Genomic DNA, 11,857 nt, shown 5'->3' with positions numbered 1-11,857 from the left:
AAATCGCCTTATAAGGAAATCTTTAGATTACCCAGAAGGGAATTTCTTATGAAGAAACTTTGAGAGCTTTGAGAGTTTAGGAAGAAAAAAATATTTAATATCACGGAAGCAATTAATTTTATGCTGCAAAATTTTATTGCAATTTTTTTATTGAGAATTAAATTAATTAAATGCATTTTAATGATTTTTTTAACGCAACTTCTGCCTTTAATTTCTCATATTTTTGCGGAACTTTAAAAAATTGAATAACTAATTTTGAAATTTGTTCAATTCTAACGTGTGACATTTCTTCCTTACCGTTTGACGCTTGTGACGTTCCTTTTCAAGTCTCTGAAGTTACTTTTCAAGCTTTTGACTTTTCTTTCAAAGCTCCTGAATTTTTTAAGCATTTTCTTAATGTTTGACGGTTTTTTTTCAAGCTTTGGACATTTCTTTTGTAACATTTGACAGTTTTGTATAATTTTTGACATTTATTTTTAGAACTTTGACGTTTTGATCTCAAGCTTCAGAAGTTTCTTTTCAAGCTTTCAACGTTACTTTTCGATCTTGTGAAATTTCTTTTCTAACGTCTGTTTTTTTTCTAGTGGGCAATCGACTGTTTTCGAATCTTTCTTAATGTTTGTCCCTCTACCCCTTTCGTCTTCTTTACAATTCCCGTTTTTCATTAGGTGAAAGTTGAATTATTGTAACAAAGCTCAAAAAGAACTTTCTGCCTTTATAAAATCCTTTATCAAACCACGAAAGAAAATTACAATTAACCGCTAAATTAATTGCAAGAACGATTAAACAGTTACTGAAAATTCTTAAAACGGTTTTTCTTTTCTATTGAAGGTTTTTAATTATAATTTCATTATCAACAATTGCACGTACTTTGTGCAGTCAATGTCTCATTGATGATAAAAGTTAAGTGAAGGAATATTTAAAGTTTATTTAACTGTTGTGTATAAAAATAGGTCTTTATATTGGAAAATACCGGAAAAGAAAATTTGAATAAAATAAGAAAGAAGAAATTCTCGAGAGGAGTCATCGATTTCCATGGAAAAAGGTCAAAGGGTATGAGAATTTCGCAAAAGAGCAGAGAAATGCGTCGTCTGTTTTGCTGCTGCTGATACACAAAAATTCTCAGAAACCATCAATGTGCCTCCCCCTCGTCGTTCCACCCTTCGCCCCGCATCTACACACAAAACCACCCCCATGTTGAGGAGACTGAATGTCTCTTCATTCACAATCCCACCCCTCCCACACTCCATTCAACCCTCAGCAGAGGGAAGCTGCGGCATTCTTGGCGCGCGCATGAATCCATCGCGCAAAATTTTCTTTCTGATTTTTTCCCTTAAATGGTCTGAGTGAAAATATTAGGATGAGAGAGGGGTTCATTTCTTCGGGTAGAAATGTCAGAGGTCACGCCATTGGAGCGTGTTGGTGAGATGAATTGAATGAAACAGGTGATTTGTCACGACGCACGCTAGTTTGGTTCAAATTATTATAATAGAAATTGATGCGGTAAAACCGCCGAAAATGGTTGCATTCTCCCCAAGAGGACAAAAAAATTATGGCCCCTTTGAATTTTTTCTTTCGTTGCAAATTCAGCAACTCTCTTGGGGATTTTATGGGTCTTTTGGTGAAGGAAAGCAAGGGTGCCAAGTTTATCCATTAATCTTCCTAACGTTGCAGCCCCTCTTTAACATTTTATTACTACATATTCGTGTTTTATTTACAATCGTGCGCGCCTTTCTGTGTATTTATTTGAGGAAGATGAAGCCAGAAAAAGCGAGGGAGATCGACCAAGTGTAAAATTTATGCGTGAGAATGAGGATGGAAATAGGCGCAAAGAGAGTCCACTCTAAAGTCCAAATAGATCTGCATTTTATGGGGAGAGAATTGCGAATTATTTATACTTAAAAATTAATAATATTCTATGTTAGGAAATTCTAAAAAAAAAGAAAATTCTTCTTAATTGAAAATTGAGAAAGACATTGATGGAAAGCTGCGGAATGATTGGAATTTGTGAGAATTTTGTATGAAAAATGTTAAATAATTTCATCCAAAGAATGAAGAGAACATCGTAACTCATGCATGACCAATCCAGAATAACTCTCCAACAAAGCTCCATCTCTTTCTGCTGCCCATGCGGCTGCCTGAGCACATGGAATACCTGGAATACTTTATCGATGACACTGCCTACGATATACTTTGTTTTTCACTAGAATTACTTATCGAATTAAGATGAAATTGTTTGAGAGAATTTATTTGCTCGATTTAATTCTCTTTAGAGCGAGTAATTCTTAAGTAATTTTCATAATTTTGTTGATAAAAATTAAAAAATCTGTTCTAATAAGATTAAGCTGTTAAGCTGTTTCAATTTTAGAACATCATTATCTATTAAGATCATGACAGACGTTAGAAATGAAATGCTGAATCTTAGAAAAGAAACGTCAAAAATCAGAAAAAAAACATCAAGAGCCTGAAGCGAACGTCAAACGTGAGAAAAGAAATGTCTAAAGCTTCAAAAGGAATGTTAAACGTCGGAATAGATATCAAACGTTTGGAAGGAAACGTCGAAATTTAAAAACCAAATGACAACCTCAAAATCTTGACTTAAAAAGATAATAAGAGCCTGCTTAAAAATTAAAGTTTGGCTACAAACGCGCTTAACTCAATTATTTATTATTATTTTAATTCTTTTAATTAATGTAACTTGAACATTTTCTTTTACTTAGAGGTATTTTTTCCTCAGTGTTGTTCAATTATCTTCTGTTTTATTCGTGTTTCTTTAATGCTTCCTCTGCTGTTTGAAAATATAGGGTAAAAACACGCAATATGTGGTTAGTTTTGATCATTTAATTTACTTTTTAATGAAAATTCTTTTAATTTTTATTTCCTTTTTGATCAAGCTTAAGAATATTGGGTTTATTCATTATTTCAATAAATATCACATTTAAATTCTTCTTTCTAATAAAAAAAAATCTCTTGATTTATTTAAATAATCATTAAGAATTTAAAAAAAAATAGAAAGAAAATAGATTAATGAAGTTTCTTCAATCGGTACGCAATCAAAGGACGAAGGAAGAAAAAACAGCATAATTACGCTATCCAGCGACGTTTCGCTTTTATTGGCATCTTCAGGCTCTATTATATCGAAAGAAATGATTTAGAACCTTTAGAACTTTACAAATTGCATTCGCGGGAAAAAAATTCAAAATTCTTTTCTAAATGAATTTCCCGCCTCAGAAAAGGACACATCGCAATAAAAATTTTAAAAAAAATTCATGCAAAATAGATTTTAAAAAAAAACAAGAACTTACCTAATTTTAAACTGATTCTACCCTACAGTGCAGGCACCCCCCAAAGAGAAGTCCATGAGAAGGAAAAAAGAATCAAAGCTAAAAGCAAACAAACTGCGAGAACAGCGCGATAAGGAATTTGAAAAGAAACCTGCCGGCTAAGAAATCATCAAGTGGTGTGACTCATCTTCCTCTTCTCCACTATATCTCATATACCTTTCCCACCTTCCTTCTTCTCTCCACCCCGTCGTGCTTTGCGGCATCAGATGATTTTCAAGAGCAAAAAAAATTTTTTTTCTCGTTTTCAGATTTTTATTTCCAACCAAACTCAACAGAAAAAAAACAACCTAAGTATCTTAGGACCTAACATCTTTCTCACTTTCTCTCCGCGTTTCGTCTTCGCAAAACTTTGAGACACTGAAGATCCCTTAAAATTATGCTGTCTCCTCATTTTTTTTTCATCTTCTTTTATCTCTTTCATCCTCCATTACAATAATATATTCATTAATATAGTATTTTTTCTCTATTCCCTCCGTGTCTTTCATCCTAAATAATTTATATCGTGTTTCCGCGCCAACATTTCGCTCTTTTTTTCACGCTCGCTCTATAATTTATTTATTTTTAATAATAAATATTATTATTCTTCGCTTTTTCCGTAACTTTGCTGCACTTTTTTTTGCTTCATCTTTAGTCCTTGTAGGTAGTTTTTTTCTTTGTCGCTCATTTGAGTACATCTTCCTCAAAGTTTTTTCTTCTTGTATACATTTTACAGCGCTGATAATATTTCTAGTGACGTCCTTTTGTAATTTGCATTTTTTTTGCGCTGCACGACTCATTTTTTTTTACTTCCCTTCTACAAATCTTTCTCCATTTTTCCCGTCATTTCTGTTTTTTTTCGTGCAGTCTTCTCACCTCTCTTGATTTTTTTCTTTTATAGTTTCTTTTTCATATTAAAAATATGTAATATATGTAAAAGCACTTTACGAAATTATATATTTATATAATATATATTTTTATTTATACCATTTTTTCTTCATATTTATAGATAGTATTAAAGGTTCTTCACTCCTTCATCTTTTATATCCTTTTAATCAATCCACTTTTCTCCGTTTTTTTTCGTGATAATGTTTCTTCTTCTTTTTTCTCATTTTATTCTGGAAGAAATATCGATATTTTGAGATAAAACTTTTAATTATTTTTGAAAATAAAAAAGGGGCCATATTGATAAAATGCAATTTTTGAGTTTTAAACATTTCCTTCGTTAAATAATAAATGTTTATTTTTAAATGTATTTATGTACAAATAAATAATAATTATTGGTTTCTTCGCATACTTTTGCGCGATTCTTGTAGTTCCTTTTATTTTTATTCTCATTTAGAATTTTCCTGCAAAATTCAGTTAAGACTGCGTTTGATTTTAATTCTTGGAAAATTATTACCGTATTTTTACAACTATAAGTCAAGCTTTTCATTTCTTAAGTTTTTAAACTTTTATTATTATTTTTTGTTGAAAGAATTTTAAAAAATCTTTTGAAGAAGTTCTGAGTTTCAAACAATTTTAAAAGGTTTCGGTTCTAAATTTATTTTAAAATTAGAATTTAATTAAAGTATTAAAGTAATTTTTGAATTTTATTAAATTCAAATTAAAAAAAAGGAAACAAAATTAACAAATTGAATATGAAAAAATATGGATATATATTTAAGTAGTTTTATTTTATTTTAAAGAAGTAACAAAGTGAAGTAGGAAAATTAATGAAAAATACTTATTAAAAAAATATATAAAAATTAATTTAACAAATTTTAAAATATTTCTAATGTTTTATTTATTAAATTATTTTTTTCATTTTCCTTCAATTTTCCCCTAAAAACTCTGCAAAACAACTTAGAATTGTAAAAATACGAATAATTTTCCTTTTCTTTAAATGTTCTTCAAATGAGGTTCTTCAGTATTCTCTTTTCCTGCTCTTTACCTTTTCATCCACCGCTTTTGCCCTCTTTGCAACTTGCAAACCGAAACCCAACGATGTTCTCCTCCCTCGTTATTCCCACAAACAGTAGGTTTGTTCTTCTCAATTTCCCTTCTCAACCATTCGCATATAAATATTTGTTGTATGTATATTATTTACATATAGATATATATTTATATAATCATCTCTTCAGTGTGTTTTATGTGTTTTTTTTTGTTATTTATATATATATTATTTTTGTGTTGTCTCCCTTTTCACATATTTTACGTGATTTTATAAATCTTTCAGTGGCTTTTGCTTTCATTTTTTTTTGCATTGAAACTCTTGGATTTAGGATCCTACTTTTCCCCCTTTTTTTAAATTTAAATTTAAATAATATTAATTAAATATTATTTCCCCTCATAAAATGCATCAATAAAATTCTCTCACTGTTTGCAGTATTTTTTTCTTTCTATTTTGTTTCATTTTAAGATCAGTACGATGATTTTGTTCATCTAATTTTCCCTTTCAGTTTTTCTTTTCATTTTATATTATTAAGATATTTCCCACGCAAAAATTCTTGTATTTTTCTTTTGGATATTTTGACTAAATTCATGAATTTTTGTGACTATTTCTTCGTTCATTTCTCTTTTACCTTTTGCTTCCATGAAATGTGTGATTAACATTGAGGACATTGAAGTATTTTTTCTTTAACTATGTAATTTAAAAATTTGAAAGAATTTTTTGCTTTTTTATTTAAATCTGTTTAAAAAAAATCTCTTTTTGTATTGAAACGAGGAATTTGCAAAAAAAAACAAAGTGGACAAGTCAAGATTTCTGATCTCAAAATATCCCGTGATCATAAAGACATCGTCCTGAATTAAGCTATTGACAATTTGTTTCTGCAATGACGTTTCTTTTCCAGTGCTTAGCACTTGGAGGACACGAATTTCTAACCTCAATCTTGGAGCTTAATTTTCTGTTATAAATAAAACGTTTTTCCAGATTTTCTTTTTTCGAACTTGTAGTTATTGAAACCGCCTACATATAAATGTAGAATTTATCAAAATAACTTGGAGAGATTTTATTCTGTGACGCTTTAAAAAAAAGTCGAATTGGTAGCGATTGCCAGTTTTGTCTTTAAATGTTAAATTTTCTTTATCTGACATTTGACGTTTCTAACGTTTAACGTTTTTTTTTTCTTAAATTGAAACTCAAAGAAGGCTAGTCATTCTAGTATGAATCAGTCCCCAAGGAGGTAACCAAATTTTGTTTTTAAATTATCGTAGGGCATTACTATAGACTCAAGAAAATCGTGGTAATTTCCCGGAAAAGCGCTGGAAAATATACGAATTTTCACATTTTATGTCAAATTGGATGAAAACTTTTTTGATTTTTTTCTTAATTTCTTGTTATTCTAGAAAATTCTTTTCTGTGTCATATGAAAGCTATTTAATGGCCTAACAATATATGTATATTTAAACTATATTCCTACGGTGGAAAACTCGCGAGATTTTCCGGCATTGAACTTTTCTTTTGCTTCCCATTTCTCCAATATTGAACGTGACCAATTTTAAAATATCTCATTTTGTAGCATTTTTAATTATCTTTCATTTGGTATAACACTTGCCGGGGAAATCCACTGGGAAAACTCGCTACAGAATGATTTTCCAAAGTTAAGCAGGTTTTCGCGTTGGATGAAAAGAGATGGACAATTTTTTTCTAGGGGAATTCTTAGAACATTCTGGAAACATCAAAGAGGGGAAATTACCTATCTCTCTTCTTCCAACGCGAAAACCTGCTTAGCTTTGGAAAATCATTCTGTAGCGAGTTTTCCCAGTGGATTTCCCCGGCAAATGTTATACCAAATGAAAGATAATTAAAAATGCTATAAAAAGAGATATTTTAAAATTGGTCACGTTCAATATTGGAGAAATGGGAAGCAAAAGAAAAGTTCAATGCCGGAAAATCTCGCGAGTTTTCCACCGTAGGAAAATGGTTTAAATATATATTGTTAAGCCATTAAATAGCTTTCATATGACACAGAAAAGAATTTTCTAGAATAACTAGAAATTAAGAAAAAAATCAAAAAAGTTTTCATCCGATTTGACATAAAATGTGAAAATTCGTATATTTCCCAGCGCTTTTCCGGGAAATTACCACGATTTTCTTGAGTCTTTAGTAATGCCCTACGATAATATAAAAACAAAATTTGGTTACCTCCTTGGGGACTGATTCATACTAGAATGACTAGCCTTCTTTATTTTTATTGTAACTCTAAGCCTAGGAATGAATTCTCTAAGAGTGTAAAACTCCCGTGATAAACTCCCAAAGGCTTTACCGCTTTAACCCTTGGAGGATTTTACTGGCCAAAGTAGCCAATTCGACTTTTTTCAATCGCCACAGAATTAAAATCTATTTAATATTTCGTGATAAATTCTTCATCTGTGTATATGGGAGTTTCATTACTTCAAGATCGTCGAAAGAAAACTTTAGAAAAATATTTTATTTTGAAAGAAAATTAAGGTTAAACTTTTGAGGTTAGAAACCTCGATCCCCCAAGTGTTGAAAGAAATGTGAAAACCGGGAAAATATTACGGGAGTCTTTAGAGAATCATGCTAACGTGAAGTTTTCCTCACTTTTTCCTTCAAAAAGCCTTCGGGAGTTTATCACGAGAGTTTTTCATTCTTAGAGAATACAGCCCCTGGAAATAGTTTTCTAACGTTTTTTCTGCTTAATTCAATTTGTTTTTGCAGTATTCCTCATTTCAAAAATTTAATCCGTTAATTAACATTTTTCGTGTGAATTCCTTTAAACCATTGATGATGAACCAGTGATTTATTTTTTATAAGACAATTTTTGTTCTTTTGAAAATGAAGGAAAAAAAGAATTTTCTGTCCCTATTTCTCATTATTTTTTTTTGTTACACTTGTGACTTATTTTGTGGATTATTTGATATTTTCTTCATTTTATTATTTTTTAATACAATTTCTAAATCACTCCTCACTTTGTTACTCGATCACTCGCTCAAATTCATGCAATTCTCTCTCTCTCTCTCGCACTATTTATTTTGTGGAAGTTGTGAATATGTTTTATTTGGCATATTTTTTTTTGTAAAATTCTTGTTGCTTCTCAAACTCTATACATTTTTTCTTAAATGTTTTTCTTTCATTAAATCATTTTGCCTCTCGATAAATTCAACAGGAAACTTCAGGAGAATTTATTAGAAAACATGATAAATCGTTGTATTTTTGTCTCTTTTCTCTCTTAATGATATTCTATTTTTTTTTAATTTCCTTTTGCGACTCATAAGAAAAAAATCTCGGAGAAATGAAAACAAAGATGAGATAATGATTTTCTTTTTTTTTTTCATGTCCCTAAATTCCAATCCACAGAAATTATGCCAAAAGCTACGTGCAAACAAAAATTTGTCTTAAATTTATCACCTAAAGACACAATTTAATTTATAAAAGATTTTTTTCTTTAATATAATGTTTAATTCATTTTTATCACGAAATTCTAATGATTAAATATTACTTTTCTCATTTTTTTTATTAACATTAAATACATTATAGTTTTGTTTTTTCAATATTCCTTTTTTCCTACTATGTCGTCTGTCTCTCAGGGAAAGTTGCTTTTGCAAGAAAAACAAACAAAAATAATTAATTTTTTGACTAAAATTAAAAAGAAAAATTAATAACACCGAGTGCGATAAATTACAGTTATTTCGTTCTTTTATTCTTTTCTCTTTTTTTCCCCACAGTTATTACTATTTTTTCATTCATTTTTATTAAAATTGTTTCATGGTTATTTATCATCTTGCATTACACATAGAATTAGTTTGATAAGAGTTTTTATAGTTATTCAGCTAAAATCTGCTTGTTTCTCATCTCTACAGTATTATTTATCAGTCTCAAATAAATTAAAAGAAAATGAAAATTCCTTTTCAGCGTCTTTCTCTCACTTTCCACGTTATTTTTGTTTTCTTGATTGTTTAAAATTGTGCGAAAATAAATTGCTCATTCCTATCAATTAATAATAATCAATTTTAACCCCAACTTTTCTTGAAAATTAATTTCCTATTCAAATAAAAAAAATTATTCAAAGGAAAACAAAAAGAAAGTGATTGGCAAAAGGTCCTGGACTGAAGTTTAAGTTTGCTTAGCAACTAATTCAAATTTATAAGGTCGATTCTGTGTAAAAGATTGTAAAAGATTTTGACACTTTGTTTTTTTCTTTAATCTTCTAATTTATGGAAAAATAATTCTACAAATCACTTAAGATCTTAAAAAAAAGGGTTTTTTGGAAATTTATTTTTAGTTCTCTTCAAGAGAACGATTTCAATCCACAAACGTCAAAATCTTGTAACCAACGAGGTAGATTTCTGTCAAAAATCTTTTCTTTCAACAACGTAAGAATTCCTTTTTTTAGATTCTGACAGTTGATGATTTGAAATTTGTTCCAAAATACAACCAGATAGATCTTGAAAGAGCCCTGGAAAAGTAACTTTCCTTTAAAGGAATAAAGTTTAAAGAAAGAAATAAACTTTCAAAGTCTTAAAAGATTATTTATAGAATAGGCGTTAAAAATCTTGTAAACTGACGAATTGAAATAAAATAAAAGGAATGATTTTTAACAGAATCAGCCTTAAACTTTTGAATTGCAAAGAAAGAATAGATTTTTGACAGAATCCTTAAGAAATTCTTTGTATTCAAATATTCCGAATATCTTGAAATACTTTCACGAATCTTTCAAATATTCAAAATATTTAAGAATGTCTTGATTTCTTGGATATTTTAGAATTGATAAATCCTGCAACAAGTTTCGAAAATGATCGATAACTGAAAATTTTTGAAATTAAATATTTTCAAAATAATTTAAAATATTCAAAAGAACTTTATAAGATTTCTATTGAAAAATTTCTCATGTGAAAGATTTTCCATCAAATTTTCAAATAAAAAAAAATCAATGAAAATATAAATTAGAGTTTATTGAAATAATAACAAATTTTGCCGATTTTCTACTTCATTGCCAATCACTTCTTGTCTACCATTGTGTGCCGAATAACTACTAAAAGACGGCTTTCTAAGAAAAAGAAAAAACTTTGCCAATTTATTCGCTTCCATCGGGGACTGCTAAATTTTTTTAAAACCTCGTAAAAGCTCCAAAAGTAATTGTTCAAAAATATTCTTGTAAATGTGTGTGATTTTTCTTTAAATTTTCTTGGTCCCACCAACACTTTTTTTTTAGTTCTTCCTCTAAGCCCAATTGTTCTCTACATTCGTAAGAAATTTCAAAGATATAAATTCCGCAAAATTTCAACTCTACAACTTTATTATTTTTTTTTCTTTTTGCTCATCCTTTGGAGGGAATCGTACGACAGAAAAGAAATATTGTGACAAAATTAGAAGGCAAAAACTAAAGAAAAAAACAACTTTACCAATAAATTCGTGCAAGACTCCAATATTTTAAAAAAAAATCTTTAAAATTTCTTTCATTCAATCTTTCTCCTTTTGATTTTTTGTTCAAATTGTTTCAATAACTTTTTTTGTGTTTTCTCTATATACTTGCTCCACATTTTTTTTCACTTCTTTTTAAATAATTCATTTTATTTTCTTCTTTTAGTTTCTTTTTTATCACAGTTCTCTGCACACATAAAATCCAAAAGGGTCTCTCTTGGTATTTAAGAGTGATTTTTTCATTACATTTTATTCTTTCTCAAAACAAAAAAAATTAAAAAATGTCTTTCCCCAGAAAAGAAAAAAAAATACTTTAACTTTTCAGTTAAAGATTTATTTATTTAAAAAAAAAAAGATTTATTTTTCAGAAGTTTTCAGCGCCTTTTCATTGTTTTTTTCTTCATTTCCTTTCGACAGTCAGTTCTGAAAATGGCAGTGTGAGAAGCTTTTTTTTATCTCTTTTCCTTTCCTTTGATTTTCCTTTTATCTTCAAAGTGTCGGCCTTTTTCACTTTCTGGAATTTTCCCAAAATTTTTGTTGAAATTTTTCTTTTTTTTTCAGTTTTCAGGAAATTTTTTTCAAGGATAAGATGTTTGTGATGCAATTAAATAATTTTTAAGAATTTTCTTTTCCTTTCTCTTCGCGAATTAAGAGAAAACTAATACAGAGTTAGGCAGTAATATGTGTTTCTTGTCTCTTTAAATGAGTGAAACATTGACGCTGATGTTTCATTTATGAATTTTCACAGTGATTTTGAAACATTTTAGCGCTTGGAGGATTGAGGTTTCTAACCTCAAAAGTTTGATCTTCATTTTCTGTTAGAAAGAAAACTTGGAAAAACATTTTCTTTTGTGTAGAATTTTCCACGAAATGTTAAATAGATTTTAATTCTGTGGCGATTGAAAATGTCGAATTGGCCACTTTGGCCAGCAAAATCCTTCAAGGGATAAAAACTGAGCATTCTCAAAATTGTTTCAAAGTTTCTTTGCCAAAACTCATCAATGAAACATCAGCTGCTATGTTTCATAAATGCAAAGAAACAAACACAATAATTAAGTAATTGCTTCAATTTTTGTGCACAATCTTGTCGTCTTTTACAATCAGTTCCTACTGGATTATATCGAACATTTTTTTGGCGATTTTTACACGTTTTTTTTAAAGATTTGTT

At 29.1% G+C, this 11,857-nt stretch overlaps 2 protein-coding genes across 3 annotated transcripts in view; both read right to left on the bottom strand.

The window, feature by feature from the left end:
* The window catches only part of LOC129791559 (potassium/sodium hyperpolarization-activated cyclic nucleotide-gated channel 3), a 1,048,222-nt gene that overhangs the window by 31,599 nt on the left and 1,004,766 nt on the right, over positions 1-11,857 (bottom strand). The window lies entirely within an intron of this gene.
* Positions 1-11,857, bottom strand: part of LOC129791609 (uncharacterized) — a 309,820-nt gene that overhangs the window by 31,599 nt on the left and 266,364 nt on the right. The gene's annotated exons all lie outside the window — the stretch shown is intronic.

The sequence above is a fragment of the Lutzomyia longipalpis genome, chromosome 3 (genome assembly GCF_024334085.1).
Source record: "Lutzomyia longipalpis isolate SR_M1_2022 chromosome 3, ASM2433408v1".
Classification (NCBI taxonomy): Eukaryota; Metazoa; Arthropoda; class Insecta; order Diptera; family Psychodidae; genus Lutzomyia; species Lutzomyia longipalpis.
This window is presented reverse-complemented; position numbering and strand designations above follow the sequence as displayed.